Raw genomic sequence first — 26304 nt, forward strand, 5'->3', positions numbered from 1 at the left:
GTTCATCTTTGAAAGGGTGGAAGGTTTAGACTTTGCATTGGTATCCTAGCAGTACTCCTGGAAAGAAGTGGCTGATGGCAATACTGGCAACATTTTTTTGAACCAAGGGCAAACCAAACACACCGAAGAAATGGCCACTTCGGTACTCTACAAGGTTTCCCAGTAGAACTCTATACCATGACTATATTAGCCAAAATACGTTTGTTCTCCATGACTATGCATCTTCTAATTCTTCATGTGGACAAAAAAAGGATACTACTCAATTTCGTACCATGAAGTTCTTTAATTTCATTCATTGTATTTTATTTCATTGAGCAATGTTTTAGGAGATAACAAATGCCATAAAACACTAAGATCATGTCCTAAGCTAATAGCTAATAGCAAAATAATATATATAATTGATATATTTATCAGCTTTTAAAATTATATAATTTATAATTTATCATAAATTTATAATTTATCAGCTTTTTAAATTATAATCCAAAGAAACAAAGACTAAAAAAAAAAGAAAACTAAAGAAGAACTTTATGAAAAGGGAAAAAATAAAGGATGGCCATCAGGACTTACAGGAACTGTTAGCCTCTTTCAACTATATGTAGTCCAATTTTGAGTCTATTTTCCCCTGGACTCTATCTTTGTGGGAAAATGTGCCTTTTAGATAGGGGCATGGGTAGAATCTTTGGATGTTTCATACCAATTCTTCTTACTATACCACCTTAGTAAACATCTATAACTAAAAGCAAATTGTCTGGCTGAGTAGTTATCAACTGATAATGGGGGAAATATACTGGTGTGGATATATGACCCATAGTGCCAGATAAACACTCCTCAGTCTTAAAGGGTCACCTGGAATGAAGAAGATCTCACCAGTGTGAATGAGAGTTGAAAAGTAAGCCCTACAGCAGGCATTACATGAGACTTTTTAAAGAGACCGTTTTAGTTTCATTTATCAGTTCTCTATTCTTTATTATTTCCATTTATTTACTTCTTTAATTTTTAAAATGTATTTCTTCATGCCTATTTTAGATTCAGTTATTGGCTTTCTAATTTAAAAAATAGACAGTTAATTAATTTTCTTTTTCTATTTTGTGAATATATGTTTTTAGAAATATAATTTTCCCTCTGAGGACCCAAATTTTAGTATATTGCCTCATTATTATCATTGTCTTTCACATAGATCCTAATTGTTTCTGTGGCTTGTTAATTGACCCACTCAAGTTCATTCAGGCCTTTATTAAGTATTAATTTTCGTGGCTTTTGATAGTGCTGCCTGAAATGATTATTATTTCTATAACATTATGGTCTATAAAGGATATGTTCAGCATTTCTGATTTTTAGATTTCTCTACAATTTTTATACTCTAATAAAAGGCCTATGCTTGTAAAAAGAGGCATCTGATACTGAGAAAAAATACTCCTTAGTGGTCCCATTCAGAAAATGTTATGTTCTAATTAAATTTCTCAATAGTCTGTCAAATTTTTATTTTCTTTATTTTTTGTTCATCTTTCTGTCAGATTTTTTTTCTACCATTGAAAGGAAAACTGGAATCTTCCACTATTCAAATCAAATGGATTGACGCCTGCTGTTCCTTTAAGCATGATATAATTTATTTATGTCTACTAAATTTATGATTTTTTTCTTTGTCTAAAAGCATGTCCCTACAGTTTGTTTTGCTTGAACTATTTTGATGTAAGCATATTTTCTTAGTTTATCTTCCTCCTTTACCTTCTATTCCCTTTTCTCAACTGAGGTTTTCATTAAATGAATGACTTGTTTTTCTTTCTTTTATTTATTTAGTTACCTATTTTGTCATCTCTTTTCCCTTCTTTTCACCATCTACATTAAGTAATTGGTTGCAAGTCCCCTCCTCCATAGTTTTTCTGTACCTTTTTCTAAGAAAAAGAGATTTGTTTTGTTCTCTTTATTAATTTTCTTCATTTTCCATGAGTTTTGAATTTTTATTCTCTGATTCATGATCCATATCCAGGTTTATTCCTTCATTAATAACTTTGTGTTCAACATGGAGTAAAAACATTTGATGTACCAAGTTGAAACTTCCTCCCCTAACCTATTTCTATGTTATTTTCTTTATATAACTTGCTCTATTGTCTTTTATTCTATTGTTCTTCAATTGTAGAGGTATAGCAAGTCATGGAGGATTTCATGTGCATAGAAGCCAAGTCTCAAGACAAAAATTACTCTGTGTCCCAAATAGTTTGATATGATTCCACCCTCTGCCCTCCCCATAATCATTCTCCAAATTTCATTTCATCTCTGTCCATTTCTGATTCTCCCCTCCCAAACATCTTTTTAGCTCCCAGCTATGAATTTGTTATAATCGTTATGATAAGTACTTTGTAGTTATGTGATAAAGTAAAACATTCATAGAACTTTACCCAGAGATTTCACTACTTGACATATAACCCAAGGATGCCAATGATTGATAAAAAAATACCATATTCATCAAATTATTTAAAACATCCATTTTCTTGAGAGCAAAACACTAGAAGCAAAATGTCCATGGATTGAAAAATGTGTAGGCAAAATGGAGGCACATTAACATAATGGAATATTATTGTGCTATAAGAAATGTTGGATTGATTAATACATAGGACATAGATAGACTCACATGAACTAAGGCAAAATTAAGTAACAAGGACCAAGAAAACATTACATGCAATGGCTACAGCAATGCAAAAAAAAAAAAGCAAAACAAAGAAACTGAATCCTGAAAAATTATAATGACCAAGGTTGTCTCCAAGGAAGATATATATGAAGTCACCCCCTTCCCATTTCTTACTGGAGGTAAAAAACTATGGGTATAAAATACTGTATACTATGCCAAAATTTTCTAACGTATCATTTGATTATGTGGATTTTTTTCTTTCATCCTCTTTTTCCTGTTCTTTATTATGTGGGAGATGAGATTCAACTGTATATGTAGGTGATGTAAAAACAAAAAAAAAATCAAAGACTATTTCTTTTTTATCATCAAAGGTTCTTTTTCCCACGCAGGCATTCCTATAGAAGTTGACAGGTTTTTTGTTTTGTAAAAGAAGAAGAAAATGGCCACTGTCTCTCCTCTCTTACTAATGGAGAGGGGTGAACAAAGGTTGTAACCCACTGAATGGTTGTGTTTCTCTAGTGAGAGGTTGAAGGGAGATGTGAAGGAAAAGGGATGTGAGGAAAAAATGAAAGGTCTGAGGAAAGATGACTGTGTCTTTCCTTCCCCAAGGTTGGCTGACCTTTAGAACTTTGGATTACTCAGAGAGAGAGAGAGACAGCTGGAATCTGTCTACCTCTCTTCCCAAGGATACACCACAACTATATCCTTGTGTCTTGAATGTGGGCTCAACTGCTGGAAAAGAGGTAGAATCCCAGACAGTTCTTTCAAGTGCAAGAGTTTTTGTTATTGAACCCTTCCCTATAAAACTCAGTGACAAACTGAATCTTTGCTTGTCACAGATGAAACAAGACTTATTTTGGTCTTGTTCACTATTCACTCAATCTCTATTTTCTTATGAAAACCTCAACTAAACTCAATTTACATAAACTGAAATTTGTTTGAAGAGACAGGGAACAAAGGGTGTTAGAGGAACAAGGCAGTAGGATGGAGGGATAAGGGATGCCCTAACCACTATATATTCTAGTAGTTGGTTTTCAAAGGTCCTTGGTCAGAGGCTTTGTGCCTCAAGCCTTTTTCTCAACACCTTGTTTCTTATTTTCTTGCACTACAATAAATTAAAGTAATATCTCTAGACTTCCTGGTAAACACGGTGGCAGTCTAGATGCAGGACTCTTCCTCTCCTCAGCACCTACCAAAACAGACTACCTCAAAAAGCCAAAAAAAATCCCAACAAATTCATATGAATGAATGGACTCTACAGTAGGGTGCAGCATTAAAGGTTTGTGGGATTTGGGCATTTCCACACCATAAGGGAGTGAAAAAGCTTCCACCAAAACATGAGCTGATCTACCCTCCCCCACCCCACCTGCCCCGGTGCATGCTAGAGTCAGTGAGTGAGTGAGGGGCACCTCTAAAGCAAGTGAGGGGCACCTCTAGGTCCTTGATGGCTGACTAAGACCACCAAAGACATACCCCTGAGAGCAGCTAAACCTGAAATCCCAGCAAGCTGAAGAGCACAGACCAAGGGGTGCCCGTGGGGAGATAGCACAGAGAAGGGCAGCAAACAGCAGAAGCTGTAGAGACTTGAGAGCTGGCCTCAGGGGAAATTCTTGCTCCTTAACTCAATACACAGAGAGCCTGCCCTCCTCACTCAGATTTCCGATGGGAAAGTGAAGGAAAAACCACCATAGTAATGGCAAACACTGCCCAGGAACAACTTCCCAACATGAAGAAAAACAAGAAGAAGGGGTTGACTCTGGATAATTTTTAGAGAGGAAAAACCCAGGCTATAGAGGAAATACAAATAAATGCACCAAAACCTTCCAAAAAAAAAAGGGAAATTGGCCACAAGCTCTTGAAGAATTTAAATTGGACCTTATCAAAAATATGGAAGCCTTCTGGCAAGGAAAGTGGGAAATAGTTCAAAAAGGAAATAACATTTTAAAGAACGAGAACTCCTGATTGGATAAACAGCTAGAAGTCACAAAAATCAAGATAGACCAAACCAAAAAGGAAAACCAGTCCTTAAAGACCAGAATTAGGCAATTGGAAGCCAATGATCTTGCAAAACACCAAGAATTAATAAAACAAAGCCAAAAGATTGACAAAATAAAACATAAAATATTTCACTGACAAGATCAGGAAAACAGATCACTCAGAGACAATTTGAGAATCATTGGTCTACCTTAAAACCCAGAAATAGACAGAAATCTTGACATCATATTACAAGAAATTATCTAAGAAAACTGCCCTGATATTCTTGAACAAGGGGGGAAAATAGACATTGAAAGAGTTCACAGAACACCCTCTACACTAAATCTTCAAAATACAACTCCAAGGAATGTAATTGCCAAATTCAAGAGCTTCCAGACTAAGGAGAAAATTTTACAAGAAGCCAAAAATTCAGATATTAAGGAGCACCAATCAGGATTACACAAGATCTGACACCTTCCACACTAAAGAACTGCAAGGCTTGGAATATGATATTCAGAAAGGCAAGAGAATTGGGTCTTCAACCAAGGATCACCTACCCATCAAAACTGAATATATAATTCCAGGGGTAAGTATGGGCATTCAACAAAATAGAAGATTTCCAAGTATTTGTAAAGAAAAGACCAGAACTAAGTGGATAGTTTGATATCCAAACACAAACATCAAGAGAAAATGAAAAGATAAATAAGAAAGAGAGGGAAAAGGGGACACTTTTTTTTTTAATTTAAACTTTCTTCTTTAAGGACTTCAATAAGATCAATTTGTTTATGTTAATATATGGGGAAAATGTTACTTGTAACTCTCAAAATTTATATTCACTATTATAGTAATTAGAAGAATCATTCATAGGAAAAGATTGGTGCAGTAAGGGCTATAAGATGATATGCAAAAAAAAAAGAAAAGAAAAAGGGTGTGGGGGGAATTAATGATGATACCAAGAGATATCTGAAGAAATAAAATAAATAGAATAATATTTTTCACACAAAGATACTTTTATATACAAAAATATAATATGAATATTTACAAATGGATGAATATTTACAAAAATATAAATTGCTTATATTAACAGAAGAAGAAATATAATTCTTAAATAATTCTGTATCAGAAAAAGAAATTGAACAAGCCATTAAAGAACTCCCTAAGAAAAAATTCCCAGGACCTGATGGATTCACAAGGGAATTCTATCAAACATTCAAAGAACAACTAATCACAATATTATACAAACTATTTGACATAATAAGCAAAGAGGGAGTTCTATCAAATTCCTTTTATAACACAAATATGGTACTGATTCCAAAGCAAGGCAGGTCAAAAACAGAGAAAGAAAACTATAGACCAATCTCCCTAATGAATATAGATGCAAAAATCTTAAATAGAATACTAGCAAAAAGACTTCAGCAAGTGATCATGAGGGTTATTCATTATGATCAAGTGTGATTTATATCAGGAATGCAAGGATAGTTCAATATTACAGTAGCTGGCCAGCAACTACTGCATAAAAGGGAAATCTAAAGGAATGTGATTTTGAGGAGGAGAACAGAAGTCGGAGAGAGGGTTGATAAACTGAGACACACACAGATCAGATTTTGGAGAGGAAGGATGCTTCTTCCTGTTATCTTCCTTTGTAGGGCATTTAGTGAGGGAAGATAAAAATAGCCAAGAATACGTGTAATGTAGAATTCTTAGATAGGATTAGGAATCAGGTGTGAGGATAGAATCAGTTGAGGGAAAGTACCACTGGCAGAATTGGGAGATAAAACTCCAAGTGCAGATTGCACTGGCCAGCGTTCAGGTGAGAAGGGAATAAAAGATTAAAGAAAGAAGACTTTAGAGACCATAGTACAGCTCCAGAGAAGGAGCGATCCATATGGCCAGCAGGCAGGTTAGAGAGAGAGGAGAAAAGAAAGGAAGAGGAAAATCACACCCAGTTCTGTCTTTTTATTAAGGTAATGAGGTAAGAGGTACGTAATGCATATGCAACAGCATACAGTGGATTTACATTGGCTTGACATATCAATGACATACAAGCTAGAGGCATGGTAAGTTCAGCCCGCTCTTTTCAAACTCCCAGAACAAAGACCACATGGCCTGCTCATAAATCATGCATTAGAATGCTGTCTGACCAGACCAGAGCTGAGCCCTCTGTGGCTCAGGCCCAGAGATTCTTATGGTCTCTGAGCTGTCTTATTAACCGCTCTGACCAAGTATAATATCATATCAATACATCAACCACATTTTCCAGATGTATATGCCAGGAATCCTACAAATATAAAGAAAACCATCCACATAATTGACCATATCAACAAGCAAACCAACAAAAATCACATGATTATCTCAATAGATGCAGAAAAAGCCTTTGACAAAATACAACACTCATTCCTACTGGAAGCACTAGAAAGCATAGGAATAGAAGGGCCATTTCTAAAAATAATAAACAGTATTTATCTAAACCATCAGCAACCATCATCTGCAATGGGAATAAACTAGATGCATTACCAATAAGATCAGGAGTGAAACAAGGATGTCCATTATCACCTCTATTATTTAACATTGTACTAGAAACACTAGCTGTAGCAATCAGAGAAGAAAAAGAAATTGAAGATTTTAAAATAGGCAATGAGGAGACCAAGCTCTCACTCTTTGTGCATGATATGATAGTCTACTTAAAGAATCCTAGAGAATCAACTAAAAAGCTAGTGGAAATAATCAGCAACTTTAACAAAGTTGCAGGATACAAAACAAACCCACATAAATCATAAGCATTTCTATATAGCTCCAACACATCTCAGCAGCAACAATTAGAAATAGAAATTCCATTTAAAAATCACCCTAGACAATATAAAATACTTAGGAATCTATCTGCTGAGACAAACACGAGAACTACATGAACACAACTACAAAACACTTTCCACACAATTAAAACTAGATCTAAACAATTGGAAAAACATTAACTGCTCATGGGTAGGACAAGCTAATGTAATAAAAATGACCATCCTACCCAAACTTATTTTCTTATTTAGTGCCATACCCATCAAACTACCAAAAAACTTTTTTACTGAATTATAAAATAACCATAACAAAATTCATTTAGAAGAATAAAAGATCAAGGATATCCAGAGAAATATGAAAAAAATGCAAAGGAAGGTGGCCTTGCAGTCCCACATCTTAAACTATACTATAAAGCAGTGGTTATCAAAACAATATGCTACTGGCTAAGAGACAGAAAGGAGGATCAGTGGAATAGACTTGGGTGGTAAGTGACCTCAGAAAGACAGTCTATGATAAACCCAATGATCCCAGCTTTTGGGACAAAAATCCACTATTTGATAAAAAATTCTGGTAAAATTGGACAACAGTATGGGATAGATTGGGGTTGGATCAATGTCTCATACCCTAAACCAAGATAAACTCAGAGTGGGTGAATGACCTGAACATAAAGAAGGAAACTATAAGTAAATTAGGTGAACATAGAATAGTATACATGTCAGATCTTTGGGAAAGGAAAGACTTTAAGACCAAACAAGAGTTAGAAAAAATCACAAAATGTAAAATAATTTTGATTGCATTAAATTAAAAAGATTTTGTACAAAAAAAACCAATGCAACCAAAATTAGAGTGGAAGTAACAAATTGGGGGAAAAAATTTTCATAACAAAAACCTCTATCAAAGGTCTAATTACTCAAATTTGTAAAGAGATAAACCAACTGTACAAATAATCAAGCCATTCTCCAATTGATCAATGAGCAAGGGACATGAATAGGCAATTTTCAGATAAAGAAATCAAAACTATTAATAAACACATGAAAAAGTGTTCTAAATCTCTTATAATCAGAGAGATGCAAATCAAAACATCTCTGAGGTATCATCTCACACTTAGCAGATTGGCTAACATGACAGCAAAGGAAAGTAATGAATGCTGGAGGGTATGTGGCAAAGTTGGGACATTAATGCATTGCTGGTGGCATTGTGAACTGATCCAACCATTCTGGAGGGCAATTTGGAACTATGCCCAAAGGGTGCTAAAAGACTGTCTGCCCTTTGATCCAGTCATAGCACTGCTGGGTTTGTACCCCAAAGAGATGATAAGGAAAAAGACATGTACAAGAATATTCATAGCTGCACTCTTTGTGGTGGCAAAAAATTGGAAAATGAGGGGATGCCCTTCAATTGGGGAATGGCTGAACAAATTGTGATATATGTTGGTGATGGAATACTATTGTGCTCAAAGGAATAATAAAGTGGAGGAATTCCATGGGGATTGGAATAACCTCCAGGAATTGATGCAGAGTGAAAGGAGCAGAACCAGGAGAACATTGTTCACAGAGACTGATACGCTGTGGTACAATCTAATGTAATGGACTTCTCCATTTGTGGCCATGCAGTGATCCTGAAAACTTGGAGGGATCTACAAGAAACAACATTATCCACATTTAGAGGGAAAATTGTGGGAGTAGAAACACCAAAGAAAAACAACTGTTTGATTACATGGGTTGATGGGGATATGATTGGGCATGTAGACTCTAAATGATCACCCTAGTGTAAACACCAACAACATGGCAATAGCTTCTGATCAAGGACACATGTAAAATACAGTGGAATTGCGTGTCAACTACAGGAAGGGGTGGGTTAGTTGAGGAAAAGAATATGATTCCTGTAACCAAGGAATAATGTTCTAAATTGATTAATTAAATAAAATTAAAAAAAATTAAAGTAATATCTCTATAAACCTGACCAAAGAGTCCAACTGATTTCTTGTCAGTCTTGAGTAGCAGGAGATAAGTGAAGGGAGGTTGTGGAGGATTTCTAGCTAGAAGGAAATCAGGCTTTTTCTCCCTCTTGAGGTTTCAGATATCCTCTCTGACCCTCAGGAAAACACTCCTGTCAGGTATCTTCCCAGGCTGGAAGAGAGTCCCTTGCTCAGAATTCCCCCAACTGTCAGTTCCCTTTCCCAGAAACCTCAGCTGACTCTTCCCTGCCCTCAGGTTACTCTGTCCACCAGACTGAAGGATCCTCTTAGGTCTCTTCTTGTACATTACAGTTTTTGTTTTTCAGAAAGCTTATAGGATAGTGTAATTTTATAGACCTATCTTATAAATATCCAAGGTGTACTATGCTGCTACTTAAACTAACTCTTGAAAATAATGAGGTACATGAGATAATAAAGAATGAAATAAGTTGGACCAAGAGAACACCATACACAGCTACAGATTTAATATTTAAAGAATAACTTGTGAATGTCCACCTCCAGAGAATGAACTGGGAAGTGGAAACATGAAAGACATAATCTGTATATTTCTCCTAATGATGCCTTCTATGATGTGCAGAGGGGAGGGGAGGAACCAAATAGAAAAATAATTAATTAAATAAATAATAATGAATTATACAAATTATATTTATGAGTACCACTACCCCAGTAGTGGTATGGGTCGAGGGATAGGGGAAGAGTTATTACAGTGGAATGGGATGCTCTGGGATCAGAAACAAATCTTTCAATCCTAAATCATCCTTCTCCCCTAACACAATAAAACAGTAAGCTTTCCTCTCTGAGAAGAACAGTGGGAAAGGATTTGAATAGTATACATATGCTACAAAATCTCTGCTTTAAACATTCCTATTTTGTAATAAATTCCTATAATAATTCCTATTTTAATTCCACATTTAAAAAGGATACCTAAAAACACGAATTTTGTTTCTCTTTAGTTTCCTGTGCCAGAAATTTTTACATAGGGGAAAACTTTCTTCCTTATCTGCCCCTTTGACTTCAGGCCAAAAAAACCCAAAACCAAAACAAACAAACCTCTAGCATTTTCTAATTACCCTTTTTCCTGGACTGATAAAAACCACTGGAAGAACTGATTCTACTCAGATTAACAAATATCATAACAGCAAACATTTGCTCTCTACCAGAAAGAATAGATTAAACTTGACAACCACAAAAATACTTCTTGAGAAAGAACCTTTAGGCAGGGTGTTTGAGCTATAGCTGATCCTGAAGGATTAAGTTCAAGTTTCAAAAGACTAAGATTTTCCTTTCTTCTAAAAATATACAATAGTGGCAGCCAAGCATGAGTGTAGTGAGGCAGGTGAAGGCTCCCCAGAGTGATCACCAGGCTGATACAAAGCTACAGTTTCAGTACATGTCAGGTGGGTGCCATAGCCCTTTCTATCCAGGGACTTTTGGATTTGTTCCGCAACCCATAGAAATGGAGCCTGTCATTGTTTATACTTGTGGGACACAGATGGATGGACAAATATCAGAAATTCAGTTCCCCAGAGGAGACACACTGACATATATGGGACATGAAATAATAGGTAAGCTTTAAAATAATTTAAAAAGAACAAGAAGGGAGGCCATTCACGAGGGTGAATCTCAGAAACAAAACTTGGTGGAGAAGTTTTGAAATGTGGAAATACAAAAGGAGAAGGAAAAAGAAGAGAGGAGGAGGAGGAGGAGGAGGAGGAAGAAGAAGAAGAAGAAGAAGAAGAAGAAGAAGAAGAAGAAGAAGAAGAAGAAGAAGAAGAAGAAGAAGAAGAAGAAGAAGAAGAAGAAGAAGAAGAAGAAGAAGAAGAAGAAGAAGAAGAAGAAGAAGAAGAAGAAGAAGAAGAAGAAGAAAGAAGAAGAAGAAGAAGAAGAAGAGAAAGAGAAAGAAGAAGAAAAAGAAGAAGAGAGAAAGAAGAGAAAGAGAAAGAAGAAAGCAAGAAAGCAAGAAAGAAGGAAGGAAAGAAAGAAAGAGAGAAAGAAAGCAAGAAAGAAGGAAAGAAAGAAAGAAAGAAAGAAAGAAAGAAGGAAAGAAAGAAAGAAAGAAAGAAAGAAAGAAAGAAAGAAAGAAAGAGAGAGAGAGCGAGAGAGAGAGCGAGAGAGAGGAGCAAAGCAAGGAAGGAAGGAAGAAAGGAGCAAAGCAAGGAAGGAAGGAAGGAAGGAAGGAAGGAAGGAAGGAAGGAAGGAAGGAAGGAAGGAAGGAAGGAATAAAGCTGACAGTTAAGGGGAGCTTGGGCAATCAAATTCTGAGCAGGGTCTCAAACAAAGAAATAGGCAGATGATGAGGTCAATTTATACCAGCTCTTGAGAGACAATTGTTAAATTCTAAAAGAAAATATATACTTCTCAGAAGTCAGAAAATATTACAAATCAAAGCCTATTTTATCATTCTGTTGATTATGTAGACTTAAGAATGTGATGGAGAAAATATTAGATAATGTAGATTAAACTTTAAAGTAAATCTAGTCTACATTTTTTCCCTACGAATCTTATTGTTAAAACATTTTCTAGGACACTTCCAGTAGTAAATGAGGTAAGGGAAGAATCACAAAAAAAAAGATAAGAGTGTTTGATCCTCTGGGATGGGATAGGAGTGATGGTGGTAGGAGAGAATCATCCTTTAGAGACATGACATGGTTTGAAAAAGCTCCACATTCTTCATTACCAAGTATTTATTGAGCACCTCAGCAAAATTCTGGCAGAGGTGACACTTGTCTTCAACACGCTCGACACCCAGTTTCTGTGTCCTGGGTTTTAGTACCCTCTCCTCTCCTCTCCTCTTTAGAAATCTGTTTCCAAAATGCTTGTTGGCTCTGAGAAGGGGGAGGAAAAGAAAATGAATCATGTAAACATGGGAAAATATTTAAAAATTAAAATTAAAAAGAACTCTGTTTCCAAGAAACAACTTGATATCAGTCACTCACATTATGTTTACAAAATCCTTTCTGTAGTTTTTGCCTAAAAAAGGCAAGAAGACGTATTAGATAGCTTGTGTCTAGAATTAGGAAGACCTGGCTTCAAGGACAGTCGTACACAAACCGATCTTGGCTGGGTGAGATTCCTCAAATCATGGAATGTCTCAGTACCCCAGGCAACTCCCTAGATTAAAAGTTGTCCAGTAGTTGCTGAATTACAATGGTAGATAGCATTTGCTCACTGGGAGCTCCCTACAACAAAGAAATCACAGACAACCATCTATCTGTACTATTTTTGCCCTATGGGGTCATGCAGAAAAATCTAATCACCTTTTTGAAAGAAGCTTAGTCTTCTCTTCTGCAGGCTTAATATTCCTAGTTCCTTCAAACCTTCTTCATGTTATATGATTTTGGGATTCTTCACTGTTGTGGATGGTTTTTTTCTGAACAGACTGTAGCTTGTTTGTTGAGCTCCAAATCAAATACGCTATTTCAGTTGTGGTTAAACTAGCTCAGACTGTAGTAAATGTCTTACTTTCTACAATCTGGACACCATATTCTACTTAATACAGTCTAGGATTCTGTTAGCTTCCTTCTCTCTCTTCCCCCATCTGCTCCTATTGCTGCTGCATTAACTATTGGCCCAAGCCAAGTGTGTGTTTTACCGAAACCAGCAGATCTTTTTCTTATAAATAGTTACCTTCCAGGTTTGTATAATATTTTTATGTTTGTAAAGAACTTTCATATTTCATTAAAGAAAAAAAAAACCTATTCCCTAGATTGGTGAAGTTTACATTCCAGATGGGACTTGACACTCAGAAGCCAAAGTTGTCCATTCTGGCAAGATTCAGGAGAAGAGAGCTGACTCAGTTTTTCAGAGTGACTGGGTATGTACTTCATTGAGATGAGCAATTCCATTTTTTCACAAACTAACAATTTTATCGTGTTTTTGTCCACAGAAGGCATATCAAAAAAGAATGAAAACACAAGGCAGAATAAACCAAATTCCAGTAAAATATGATGAGTGATATATTCTTTTGGCAGTGAAAATTTCTCTGTTTATGGAAAAAAAAAAACCAGAGCCCTGACAAAAAACAAACAAAAACAACTTTAACTACTGGAGTCTAAAAAATAACTATTGGGGGCAGCTAGGTAGCTCAGTAGATTGAGAGCCAGGTCTAGAGATGGGAGGTCCTGGGTTCAAATTTGACCTTAGACCCGTCCAGGCTGTGTGACCCTGGGCAAGTCACTTAACCCCCCAATTCCTAACTCTTACCACTCTTTTGCCTTGGAACCAACACCCTGGATTGATTCTAAGGCAGAAGGTAAGGGCTTATAAATAAATAAGTAAATGAATAAATAAATAAATAAACAAACAAACAAATGAATGAATGAATAAACAAACAAATAAATAGATAAATGAATGAATGAATAAACAAAAACAAATAAACAAACAAATGAAAAAATGAATGAATGAACGAATAAATAACCCTTGTGTAAGAGACACAAAAATGGTCAAATGAATGTCTTCACTAGATCTAGGAAGCTGCTCAGTATACTGTATCTCCTTTTAAAGAACTTCAGTGATCTTTTAGAATTGTTGCTACCAAATTTCTACTAACCTATACAGAGATGCTCCTGTTGAACCACTTTAGTAGATCATGTGCTTGGAGATGCTTTTATAATCATTATGATAGATTTTGCTAACTATCTGCCAAACTATCTCCCAATCCTCTGGGAGCAGCATCCCATTTTTTTCCAAAATAAAATAAAATAAAAAGATGTCTAGATCCTAGTCACAGAACAAATGATTTTACATGGTCAAGAGAACCAGTCCCTTCATAGAATGGATAAATCCTGTATCCATTCAGTATAAATGAAACCTAGATTTCTTTCCTCTTCTCATTATCCTTTTGAATGTATGACCTTTTTTCTTTCTCTTTGATTTCTCTGGGGTCACTAGATCTAGTAGTAGTTTCAAATGCATTTTAAGTTGTCTGGGTAGTTTAAAAACATGGAGTCGAAACAAAGAAAAGTTGGAAAATTAAAAATTTGCATGCCCTTTGATTCTAGAATTTGGGGTTGGTTTTACTTTTAGCAACTGTGTTTATTTAAAATATGTGCTCTTCTAAATTAATTAAATAAATACAAATTTCCGAGAAAAAAGGAAATTAAAAAATTAAAAATATGTGCTCATTAGTTGTCCTTTCTTTTTAATCACTGCTCTTCTTTTTTTCTGAAAGTTTCAGTTCCACCATGATTCATGTCATGTGTTGGTAGAGTTGGCTCATGTCTCCAAAGGACTAGGGAAGTTTATGATCTTCTTTTAGTCTTGCTCTGTTTCTCCTAAGATATGTTTCATTAGCATTGTTGATAATCACAAGGGTTTTAGACTACATAATCTCTAAGGTCTCTTTCAGTTCTGATTCTATGGCTATATTTCCCTTAATAGAAAAAAAAAGAAAGAAAAAATCCCTACTAATAAATAAATAAATAATCCAAACAGATCTGCTTCTCTTCCTGCTTGTTTTTGAAGCAGGATGTTTATATCCCTCTGTTTACAAAAGAAGGATGATGGGAAAGTAGAGTGTAGTGATGTGTGTCTTTTCAATCATTGGCCAGCCATGACCTGGTTGGGAGTTTAACAATTTAAGAAATCATGAGAAAGCTAAGAAGCCTGGTTAAATTTAGGGGTTAGCTCTATAGGATTAAATCAAATATTACATTTATAATTGACCAGGAAGATCTTGATATTAAAGCAGCTTTAGTGGCACAATGCATAGATCCCTGAGCCTGGAGTTAGGAAGAACTGAGTAAAAATTTGGCTTCAGAACCTACTAGCTATGACATTATGTAAATCACTTAGCCTCAACTTGTCTCAGTTGCTTCATCTATAAAATGGATATATTTACAACACCTATTTCACAGGATTTATTATGAGGATAAAGTGAAATAGTATTTGTAAAGCATGTTGTAAATCTTCCAACCCTATATCAGATATTATTATCCAATGCAACTCCTTCATTTTATAAATGAAGAAACAGAAATCTAGAGATTTAAAGTGATTTGTCATTCAGATTTTGTTGTAAAAAATCTTACACCATAATGTAGAAAAGCACAGAGCTCAGAAAAGCACAGAGCTCAGACTACATTTCAATAATACGGAATATAAGATTCTCTACCTGTTTCTAGGTAAAATCAATACTTAGATCTAACAGCAGAATGTGACTAAGTCCTGGCAACCCAAGTAAAATAAGGTATTTTAACAAGCATATATATATATAATATAATTAATAGCATAGTATAATATAATATATACATATTATACACATACACACACACCTTCCCAGGTAATTGTCAGAGTTATAGAACTAACCCAATCACATCATCACTACTAACAATTTAAATTCTTCATTGCCAACAAAGGTGTTATTCTGATATCATCATGACACAGGAGATGGCCTTGGGTCATCCCAAGTGATGTCAATGGAGAATAAGTTCTAAAAGGCCTGCCTTTGCGGTAAAGACTTTAAGGATAGTTCTAGTGACTGCCTGCATCTACTTTCTAAGGACCAACATTCCTGAGCATGGTCATTTTCCAGTAAACTAGTCATCTGGTAATAAATTCTCTGGCTTTAGCATCCCTTGTGTGTTGGGCCAATTATGGAACTGGACCACAGACATAATTGGATAAATAGCTTAGTACAGCTGATTCAACTAGTGGGGAGCTGCTGATCTGGAGTACAAGTATGTGCTTTTTGCATGGAGAGACTTCTAGAAATGAGCAGCCTTTCTTACAGTGCCTCTTTGCCATTTGGGAGATCTTAGGTCTGCTGAAATGAAACTGTGAGCTACACTCAGCATTACTGAGTTCTAGTTAATCGACAAGCATTAATCAATCACTTACTGAGTGTAGGGTACTTGGGAAAAGAAAGAAAGGCAAATATAATTGCTGTCCTCAAAGAGTTTATATTCTAATGGAGAAGCAAGTGTGTAAATAGCTAGGTGTATACCAGATGTTTACAGGGGAGACAGAAAGTAATCTCAGAGTAAAAGGCATTAGCAACTGGGAGGACTAGGAAAGAAGGTGGGATTTGAGCCTTGTCTTGAAGAAATCTAGAGAAACTAAGAGGCAGAGGGGAAAGAGGATGAGCATTCCAGACTCAAGAGATGTTCAGTAGAAAAAAAGGTGTGGAGACAGGAAATGAGATGTCTTTTGAGAAGAAGTTGGCAGGTATAGTTGGACTACAGAATACAAGAAAAATAAAATTTATGAATGTTGGAAAAGTTGGGAATGGGCCAATTTATGACGAGTTTCTATGTCAAATAGAATTTGTTTTTGATCCTAGAATTAATAAAGAACCAGTGAAGTTTATAGAGGAATGGAGGATGACTTGGTCAAAGCTACACTATAGAAACATTACCTTGGTAGCTGAATGCAAAAATGACTATAGTTAGGAGATACTTTAAGGATGAAGACAAATTAGAAAGCTATTTTAATTGTCTGAGTGAGAGATGACAAGGGTCTGAACAAGAGAGCTCTGGGAGTAGAGAGAAGGGATCTATATGAAAATGGTTGTATAATGAGCCATAGATTAGATATAGGGAATGAATAGGAGTGAGGAGCCAGAATCCATGACTGGGATTAAGTAAAAGCAACCCCTAATGTGAATGTCATGGCCCCGTGAGAATTCCATTCACACCAGATCAGAAAGAAGACTATGATATAAATTTAAAAATTTTAATGGCTCTTAGTTCTATATGACCTCTCTCTGCTTCTTCAATAATGAGGAAACAGAAAAGAAAAAATGGGAAGTTCCTTTTTTCAGATTGTTTATTAAGTGTCTGGATCTAAGGATCTAAATGTAAGTGGACTGGAGGAACTGAATCATTTTAATCTTGACATTTACAAAGGGCAATGGAGAGGAACATGGTAGACATGAATAGGTTGCAATCTACTACCCACAGAGATCTGCACAGGAAAAGTGGCATAAAGGAGATCATCTGAGAAATATATGACCAGAAAAGGAAGTGAGCTGGTCATGTAGCAAGAATAAGGAATAATGTGTGGATGGTGCTCCTTTGGTGTTCACTCAACTTCAAGTGGTCTAGGGGGAGGTCCCCTATATGTAGTCTCCCCTGTAGAGAATCATGGGAAGACTGAAAGAAAAATCACACAGATTGAGGGAAGCATAAATGGGTAGGAATACCCTAAAAGGAGTACCAAAATTTATGAGATCACAGGTTCACTAAAGTACCAAGTATACCTTTAATGGTTGATCTGAGTCTAACAGTCAACAAATTGAGACCCTTGATAGGTCAGAAAAAACACTAATATTGTCATTCTTAACTTAAATTAATCCAGTCATTGAAGCTAAATAGAAGTATAACTCACAGGTTCTCTTTTGAAGAGTAAATAAAGTCTACAGTTTCGTGTTTTTCTTATGTTCCCAAAAACAAAAAAAAAAAAGCCATTTTATGGGATACTTGGGTGTTGTCTTAAAAAAAGATTAAAAAAGAGAAGTTTGAACCCTGGGGGGGAAGCTTGGACTTTCAGTATAGAGAGGGGGAAAGAGAGGAGACCCCCCTTTCACAAAGCAGGGTTCAAGGGAGATAGCATATGTAACGGGTTGGCTCAGAGGGAGGAGAGGGGTTTGGAGATTTTCCCCTTTCTGCCTTCCCTCCTTAGCTAAAGCTGCTCTCTCCATTTTGCTCTTGTCCTTCTTGTCCCCCCCTCCACTACTTGAGACCAAAAGGTCTCCCCTTGATCCATTTACTAAAACTCAGCTTGGAGAACAGATAACTTTTAATGTTAACTCAATCAGGTAATACAAAAGGAATAATGGGCAGGGAAGAATGAAAAAAGGAAAGTGGGAAAGAGGGTCCCTGTCTCTATCTAAATCCTTTCCCCCCCTCCTTCAGTTTGGGGGGAACTCAGGCCTTGGCAGCCTGAGCCCCCCGAAAAATCAGGTTGACTCACCCCTGGGCAACAGGGGCTGAGGTTAAGTCTGCTCAGGTTTCTCTTCAGAAAGTCCCTTCAATTGGGAAGTGTTGGGGGGAAAGATTTCAAGTCACCAGCAAGAAAAATGGGTAACCCTCAGAGAAAGTCCTTCTCCCACCTTCTCTCTTCGGCTTCTCAAAACCGAGAGAATCACTGCTTTCCAAGCCAGAGTCTCCTTCTCTGGATTCCACTCCTGGGGCCCCTCTCCCATCAAGGTGATCAATTTCACATTCTCTTCAGTCTGGCATTTTTTCTCTAGTGCCAGCCTCTGTCACAAATCCTCCATTTCCTGTTGTTCACATGGTGCCACCCTGGCCCACGCCAGTTACTTATCTTCTATGTCTATTCTAATCTATCTATGCTACTTATTGTTCCCATCTAACCTCCCCCCTCCCAAAATAATAAATCTTATTCTAATCTGTCTATTTGCTAATCTAAGTTCCTATCTTATGCTAAGACTGAATTGTGATAAGAGGGTTAGGATTATGTGCCTACAAAATTTTTACAATATAACAATTTCTTAATACAAAAATCATTCCTATTGCAATCAATATAAAATTTAACTTAAGTCAAATTGAACTATCCTATGCCTTATATAATGCTAATTCTAATGTAAGAATTCATAACATTTATAGGTTTTTTATATATATATATATGTGTGTGTGTGTATATATATATATAAACTTGTATCTAATGAAATCTGATTTATTCTGTCCCTATGTTACCTCTCTAGTTACAATGTTCCCTTTTCCACCCTAAACTACTCTGTCCCTTTTAACGGTTAGTATTTTAACTTTCCTTTCTATCTATATTACTGGATTAGATCATTATTATGCTATATATATATATATATATATATATATGTATATATATATATATATATACATGACTTCTATTTGTACACATTTACATATGTCACATATTATTTAAATACATATATACATATATAAATATATATCCTCTGGTAGTAGAGATTTATTTACAAATATACAATTTATGGGCTGTCCTTATTTATAGCACAGCCCCTAATGTCAATGTGAAATTTGTTGGTGTTCTAGTTATGTTGTGGTGGATGCATATTTATTCCAATGTGCATGTGAATGTACTTCCCTATACGTGAAGTTAATGTGATCGGCGATTAATCTTACGTGACTCATTTTTCTGAAGTTCATTCCTCATAATGTCTTTGATTCAAAATTATTTCCAGTTGTCCATGTGTCTTCCATCCTTTGGTATTGCTTGAAGTTTATCACCAGTCCAGGGTGCCTTCTCCTTTACAGGATACATACTTGCCTGTCGTCTCACCTTGAAAGATGATCGCAGGTATCTGGAATTACAAGATCATGTGTGTTTGTAAGATTAACATGTGCATGCATGTTAGAGTGACTATTTTGAGGTATGTGAGTGAAACTTTATATAGGATGTTTGTGCCATCCTTATGTGTGCAAGTGAGATTCTTTTTTTTATGTAATGAATTTAGGTATCTTTCTTAATGCGTGATTGTAAGGTAATTATTCTATTCCTATGTGGTTGATTGTAGAGGTTAATGATATTTTAGTCTAGGTTTGAGATTGAAATTCATATATAGGTTTAATAACTCTAAAGGATTCTAAATCCACCCAAATAAACTCCCAGGTTCCGCAAGGAACCACTTCTCCTGTGTTTCACAGGCTACACTAATCCTCCCTGATCTAACTAACCCAAATTTATGATATCTGTCTTGGGCATTATTCTGTTTTGGTTTCATGCAATAATTTTATTTGGGTAAGATGCTCCAATAGCAACTTGCATGTTTTTCATCTTCATTTACTGGGGTTCATGGATTTGACTCAGTTTTTTTTTTTCCAACCAGGGATTGTCATTATGGGATTAGGGGATTTCCTGATTTGAATAAGGTTTCTTTGTGGACCACCCCTTCTGAGAGAAAGTCAGGTTGACTCACCCCTGGGCAACAGGGGCTGAGGTAAAGTCTGCTCAGGTTTCTCTTCAGAAAGTCCCTTCAATTGGGAAGTGTTGGGGGGAAAGATTTCCAGTCACCAGCAGGAAAAATGGGTAACCCTCAGGAGAGAGTCCTTTTCCTACTTTCTCTCTTTGGCTTCTCAAAACCAAGAGACTTACTGCTCTCCAAGCCAGAGTCTCCTTCTCCAGATTTCACTCCTGGGGCCCCTCTCCTGTCAAAGTGATCCATTTCACATACTCTTCAGTCTGGCACTTTTTCTCTAGTGCCAGCCTCTGTCACAGTGTTCATAATCATCAAAAGTAAAAAGACTTAGATTTTATGCATCTTTATAGATATTTTCTGTAAAGGAAAAAGCTACAGAAGCATTTTTTGAAGAATTTTACATGGTCTTCCAGATTACCTCCATATGCCTTGAGTGATCTTGCAAACATGGGCACAGGAATAGGCAGTTAAGGCTGTTGGAAAATAGTTTCATATCAAAAAATAAAAGTCAAAAAGCCTAGTAAGCTATTCAGCCTCTTCTCATTTTTGTATCTTAAATGTTTTCTTTGGGAAAAGTTATAGCAAGTACAGAAAAAATCACAAAAAATGAAAAATTGACCATGTAACTCATGACTGCAAATGGCTCTTAGTGTACATCGACTCAGATTCATTTATTGAAGACTTTTTAAAGAATTAATACTCTTCATGTTAAGATCCAGCTCATTGCAGCTTTCCCAGAGGGATAGTCAATTTCCCACCTGCCAGGAACTGAGGCCATCAAAGTATTTGAGCTTAAAACAACTTTTTAATAAGGCATGTAAGGAATACAATAAGAAATGTAGTGGTAGTGGGAGGGAGGGAATAAACATTTATTAAAAGCCTGCTATATGCCAGTCTCTGTGCTAAGCACTTTACAAATATTCCATCTGATCCTCAGAATAGCCCTGTCAGATAGATACACTTAGTATTATTATTATTATTTTTGAAGCTCTTACCTTTCATTTTGGAATCCATACTATGTATTGGTTCCAAGGCAGAAGAAGAGTGGTAAGGACTGGGTAATGAAAGTTAAGTGACTTGCCCAGGGTCACACAGCTAGGAAGTGTCTGAGGCCAGATTTGAACCCAGAATCTCTTGTCTCTAGGCCTGACTCTCAATTCACTGAGCCACCTAACTGTCCGCTAGGTATAATTATTATTCCCATTTTACAGTTGAGGAAACTGAGGTAGATAGTGGTCAAATGACATGCTTCAGGTCACATAGAGAATAAGTATCTGAGGCAGGATCTGAACTCTGTCTTCTTGACTCTAGGCCTAGTGCTCTACCCATCATTGTGCCACCTAGCATCTTAGAGCATATCTCAAACTGAGCCTCTATCTGTTCATTCTTTTGTGGCTTATTTGATATTCTGTACAAGAGATTTATAACATCAGTAGATGAAGCTCCAATACCCTGAGCATTTGTGGGTCCTGGGTCACTTGCCCTTTCATCCCTCACTAGGGCCAGCACCAGCTCTGTACCCAGTTTGAATTGCCTTTATTCTAGTTCCCTGTCTTTGCTGCCAGCTCTACTCCTCCAATCTTGTTAGTCTTTCCTCCACGGCTAACTGAAATTAATTTGTTTTCCTCTTTGTCACCATCTCTCAAAAGCCCCTCCATCTTCTTTGCGGTTCTTTCTCTTACTCAGCCACTGTTGTTGGGTTATTTCTGGAAACATGCCCTGGTCCCCACCATGATATCCATTCTTTCTCGGCTCCTCTTCTATTTCTGTGACATCAAGTTATTACATGTGCAACCGCTTAACTTAATTATTTGTGGTTCAAGATTTATTCCTACAATAAGACACATTTATCCAAACCATTTTAAGTAAAAAAGAAATGTTTTTATTATTATGCAAAGATATGAATATAACAAAACCAGCAATAATATGAGAGAGAGGAAAGAAAGATACATCACTGAATGGAGGATACTCCAACCCCTGAATATTCTTAGCTGGGAAATCCCTTTGCTCAGCATGTCAGGATGCGATTCAGGAAAGCCCCAGGCAAAGCATCCTTTCCATGGGTGAGATTTCAAAATTCACTTTCAAGAAGGGGGCTTTTATTGGCCTCAAAACAAAGAAGGCATTTTTCCAACTATAGTTTGCATCCTTGCTTCCAGGGTCCTGAGCCCCCAGAAGCAACCAGGCAAACCACGTCTCAAAATTTAATCAAGTCATAAAGGTAAGACATTCGGTGAGACAAGGGTTAGTCTCACAGAAGTATGTTTGTCTTCCAGACAGTCAGAGACCTTGGGAAGCTGTTGAGAACTCTGGCTGAAGTTCAAAGCATACCCTGTCTCTTCTGGTTAATGAGAGTCTTTCACTATACACCAGGGAAGATTTACTAAAGGTTTACTTTAACCTTTAATCTTCTGCAACTGAGTCAAATTGAAGGGGAGCTGACTCCAAATGTGTCAGGAGGGGAGATGATCCTACCTCATCTCAATGAGAGGATGCAGCTCTGTTATGATAGTCAGGAAGCTATAAATGTGTCAGTGATTCAAGAACCATCAACCTCATGCAGTCAAATTATTGAGTAGGAATAGAAAAAACAGAGTAAAAAATTAATTAAATGAAAATGAAAGCGAGAAACAGACAGTGTATATAATAATAACAACTCCAATCAGACCCGCTTAATTAGCTAATTAGGAAAACCTTATCAGGTTACCCTATCAAAGTGAAACCAGTCTTTGCTCATCCTTCGTTGTGATAGGTAGCATGATATAGTAGAGAGACCACCTTGAAACCAAGGAGACTGATTTTAGGTCTGCTCAATGGCATGTACTAGTTGTATGACCACAAACAATCTGCGTAAATTCTCAAGCAACTTCCAAGATCTGATTACACACCAGTTGCTAAGCTCTTTTGATAGAGGGAGTTTTTACAGTTTTCCTGCACCAAATACAATTACAAGCCTAGACCATGAAGAAGAAAAATATCAGTACCATAAATCCGTTCACCTGAAAAGCATTTATTAGCAACCTACTATGTGCCAGACAAGCTAGCAGGCACTGGAGACACAAAACCAACCAAACAAGCAAACACACAAACAGATCCTGTCCTAGAAAGTCATCTTCCCTTGGTGGTGGCAGGGGAACAATGTTAACAGTGATAAGTAAATACAAAGTAATTTTTGAGGGAAAGACATTAGTAACTGGGATGATCAAGGCAGTCCTTATGCCATAGAAGGATCTTGAGGTAAACCTCAAAGAAAGCTAGGGATTCTATGAACCAGAGAATCCAGATAAAAACTAACCCAAAAGGGCAGTGGAAAGCTATGTGGTAAATGTATTTGCCAATAGTAATAGAAGCAGCAGCAGTAGTGACATAAACGAGCATTTATATAGCTCTCTCTTTTTACACATCCAAACAACTTTTAATAATCATTTTCTGGTATTTTGCAATCCATGTTCTCTTTCTCTCCCTTTCCCTCCTCCCCCTTTCCCTAGACACCAGGAAATAAATATGTTATAGATGCTATCATGCAATACATATTTCCATGTTCATCATGTTGTGAAAGAAGACATCACTTATACAAGAAAACCATGGAAAAAATAAAATGAAATGTATTTATTATGAGCATTATAAGGTGAAATTTATTATTCAATCTGCATTCAGATTTTATTGGTTCTTTTTAGCTTTTTTGTCATGAGTAGTAGTCTTGGATCTTTGCATTGCTGATAATAGCTAAGTCATTCATAATTGATCATTTTACATTATTATAGTTATTATGTACAATGCTCTTCTGGTTCTGCTCACTTCACTTTGCATCACTCCACATGTCTTTTTATGTTTTTTTTACAATGGTCCTATTGCATTTATATAGCTCTTTAAGGTTTATAAAACACTTTACAAATATTATTTATTCTTACCACAGTTCTAGGAGATAGGTGCTATTATTGCCCTCATTTTACATGTGAAGAAACTGAGGCAGACAAAGGTTAAGTGACTTACTTAGACTTACACAATAAGTAAGTGCCTGAGGCCGGACTTGAACTCAGACCTTCTTGATGCTAGGTCCAGCAGTCTATCCACTGTTCCACCTAGCTACCCCTGGCAAGTTATCAGTAATAACTTCAGAAGGAGAATTGGTATAAAATACAACATGTGTTTGATTGGAAGTACAAGTGAACCAGGCATGCAACAAGAATGAAATAATGAATTTTAAAATGGATGAAAAATTGCTCTAAATCACTACTGATTCAGGAAATGCAAACTAAACCCCATATCCACTTGACTGGCTAAAATGGCAAAAGGGCAAAGTGACAAATGTTGGAGAGGATTTGGAGAAATTGGGACACGATACACTGTTATTGGAGCTGTGAAGTGATCCATCCGTTTTGGAGAAAAATTTGGAATTACAATTGAAGAGTTAAAAAACTGTGTTTTCCTTTAGACCCAGAAATACTATTGCAGGGTCTGTTAGCCAAGAGGATCAGGGAAAGCAGAAAAGAATCTATATGTTTCAAAATATTTATAGCCCCTCTCTTTATGGTGGCAAAGAATTGGAAACTGAGGGAGACGCCCATTATTGAGGGATGGTTGAACAAACTGTGGTATATGATTGTGATGGAATACTACTGCACCGTAAGAAATGATGAAGAGATTGGTTTAAAAACAAAAAATATGGAAAGAACTATACAAGATAGTGAGCAGTGAAATGAATAGAAGCAAGAGAACATTATATTCAGCCACAGAACTAATGCTGGAAGAATAATTTATGAATGTTTCCTCCAGAAAGGGAACAGAAAGGCAACCATGAAAGATTTAATTTATATGAACCTGTTGGCCTCCCTGATGATATCCTTTGTGATGAGGGGAGGGTGAGGGACTGGGACACTTGTGGACAGGATATATTATGTAGATTCGAAGAAAAGTAAAGGAAATTTGTGATTTCATTCATGTACTGTATTCTTTTTCTTTGCATATAGAAATGCTGGTTTTGTAAACATTTGGAAAATATTTGGAAAAACAAAAAATAATGGGTCATTATTTCAAAGTGTTTCGCTGGTCGGCTGAGATATTAAGAAGAAAAAAAAAAGAAACCTCCAAAACATTGGAAAGAGATTTTATTAAGAATATATGGAAAGGTCCTAGGTTCAAATCTGGCCTCAGCCACTTCCTAGCTGTGTGACCCTGGGCAAGTCACTTGACCCCCATTGCCTAGCCCTTACCACTCTTCTGCCTTGGAGCCAATACAGAGTATTGTGTATGATCAGTGGAAAAACAGTGGGGTTACAACTCCCTTCCCCAATTCTGTGGACATTTTTGAATAAGGAATAAGTATAAATTGGACAGTGACTCTGTGCCAATTCTTGAACCCAGTAGGGAAAGGGGCTCAATGGCACTGACCAGTTGATGTTCCATCCCAGAACTTTAGATATTTAGTGATTTTCACCGTCTTTAGGTTTGTTTCCTCCGTGACTAGCACAGTGCCTGGCACCTAGTAAACACTTAATAAGCGTTTCTGATTTTTGTTGTGGTCAGCAATTTTATCTTTCATCTTTCAGGCCAGAGGCATCGCAAGGTCGCTCTCAGTTATTTCTAAACAATTTATTTCCTAGATGTGGCTTAAGACTAAACTTCTCACTGATCATTTTGAGAAGGTCACATTCTTTTATTGTGTCCAGTTTATTCCTACATTTATGCTACGGTGACTAATGAGAGAGACAGAGAATGGAGGACAGAGATATAGACAGATGGAAAGACAGAGATCCAATTAGAGGCTGTGCCTTTTAAAATGGCTCTGAACCCTGGGAGACTACATCTCCCAGGACTCTCTACCCCAACTTCCTCAGACACATCCCATTTCCTTTGGGGGAGGTGTCTGAGAACTATAAAAGAAGAGAGAAGGGCAGGTTTCCACGCCTTTTATGCAGAAGAGCCTTTTCCTGGGAGAGAGCCTTTGGTCCCTGCATAGCTGCTGGAGATCAAATTTTCTTTAGCCTTTCCCAAACCTATCTAGCTATCCCTAGAGTCTGGCTTGATTTAATTTAATCCCTGGCATGATTATAGCTAAAAAGAAAAGTC

The sequence above is a fragment of the Monodelphis domestica genome, chromosome 4, assembly GCF_027887165.1.
Source record: "Monodelphis domestica isolate mMonDom1 chromosome 4, mMonDom1.pri, whole genome shotgun sequence".
Lineage (NCBI taxonomy): Eukaryota > Metazoa > Chordata > Mammalia > Didelphimorphia > Didelphidae > Monodelphis > Monodelphis domestica.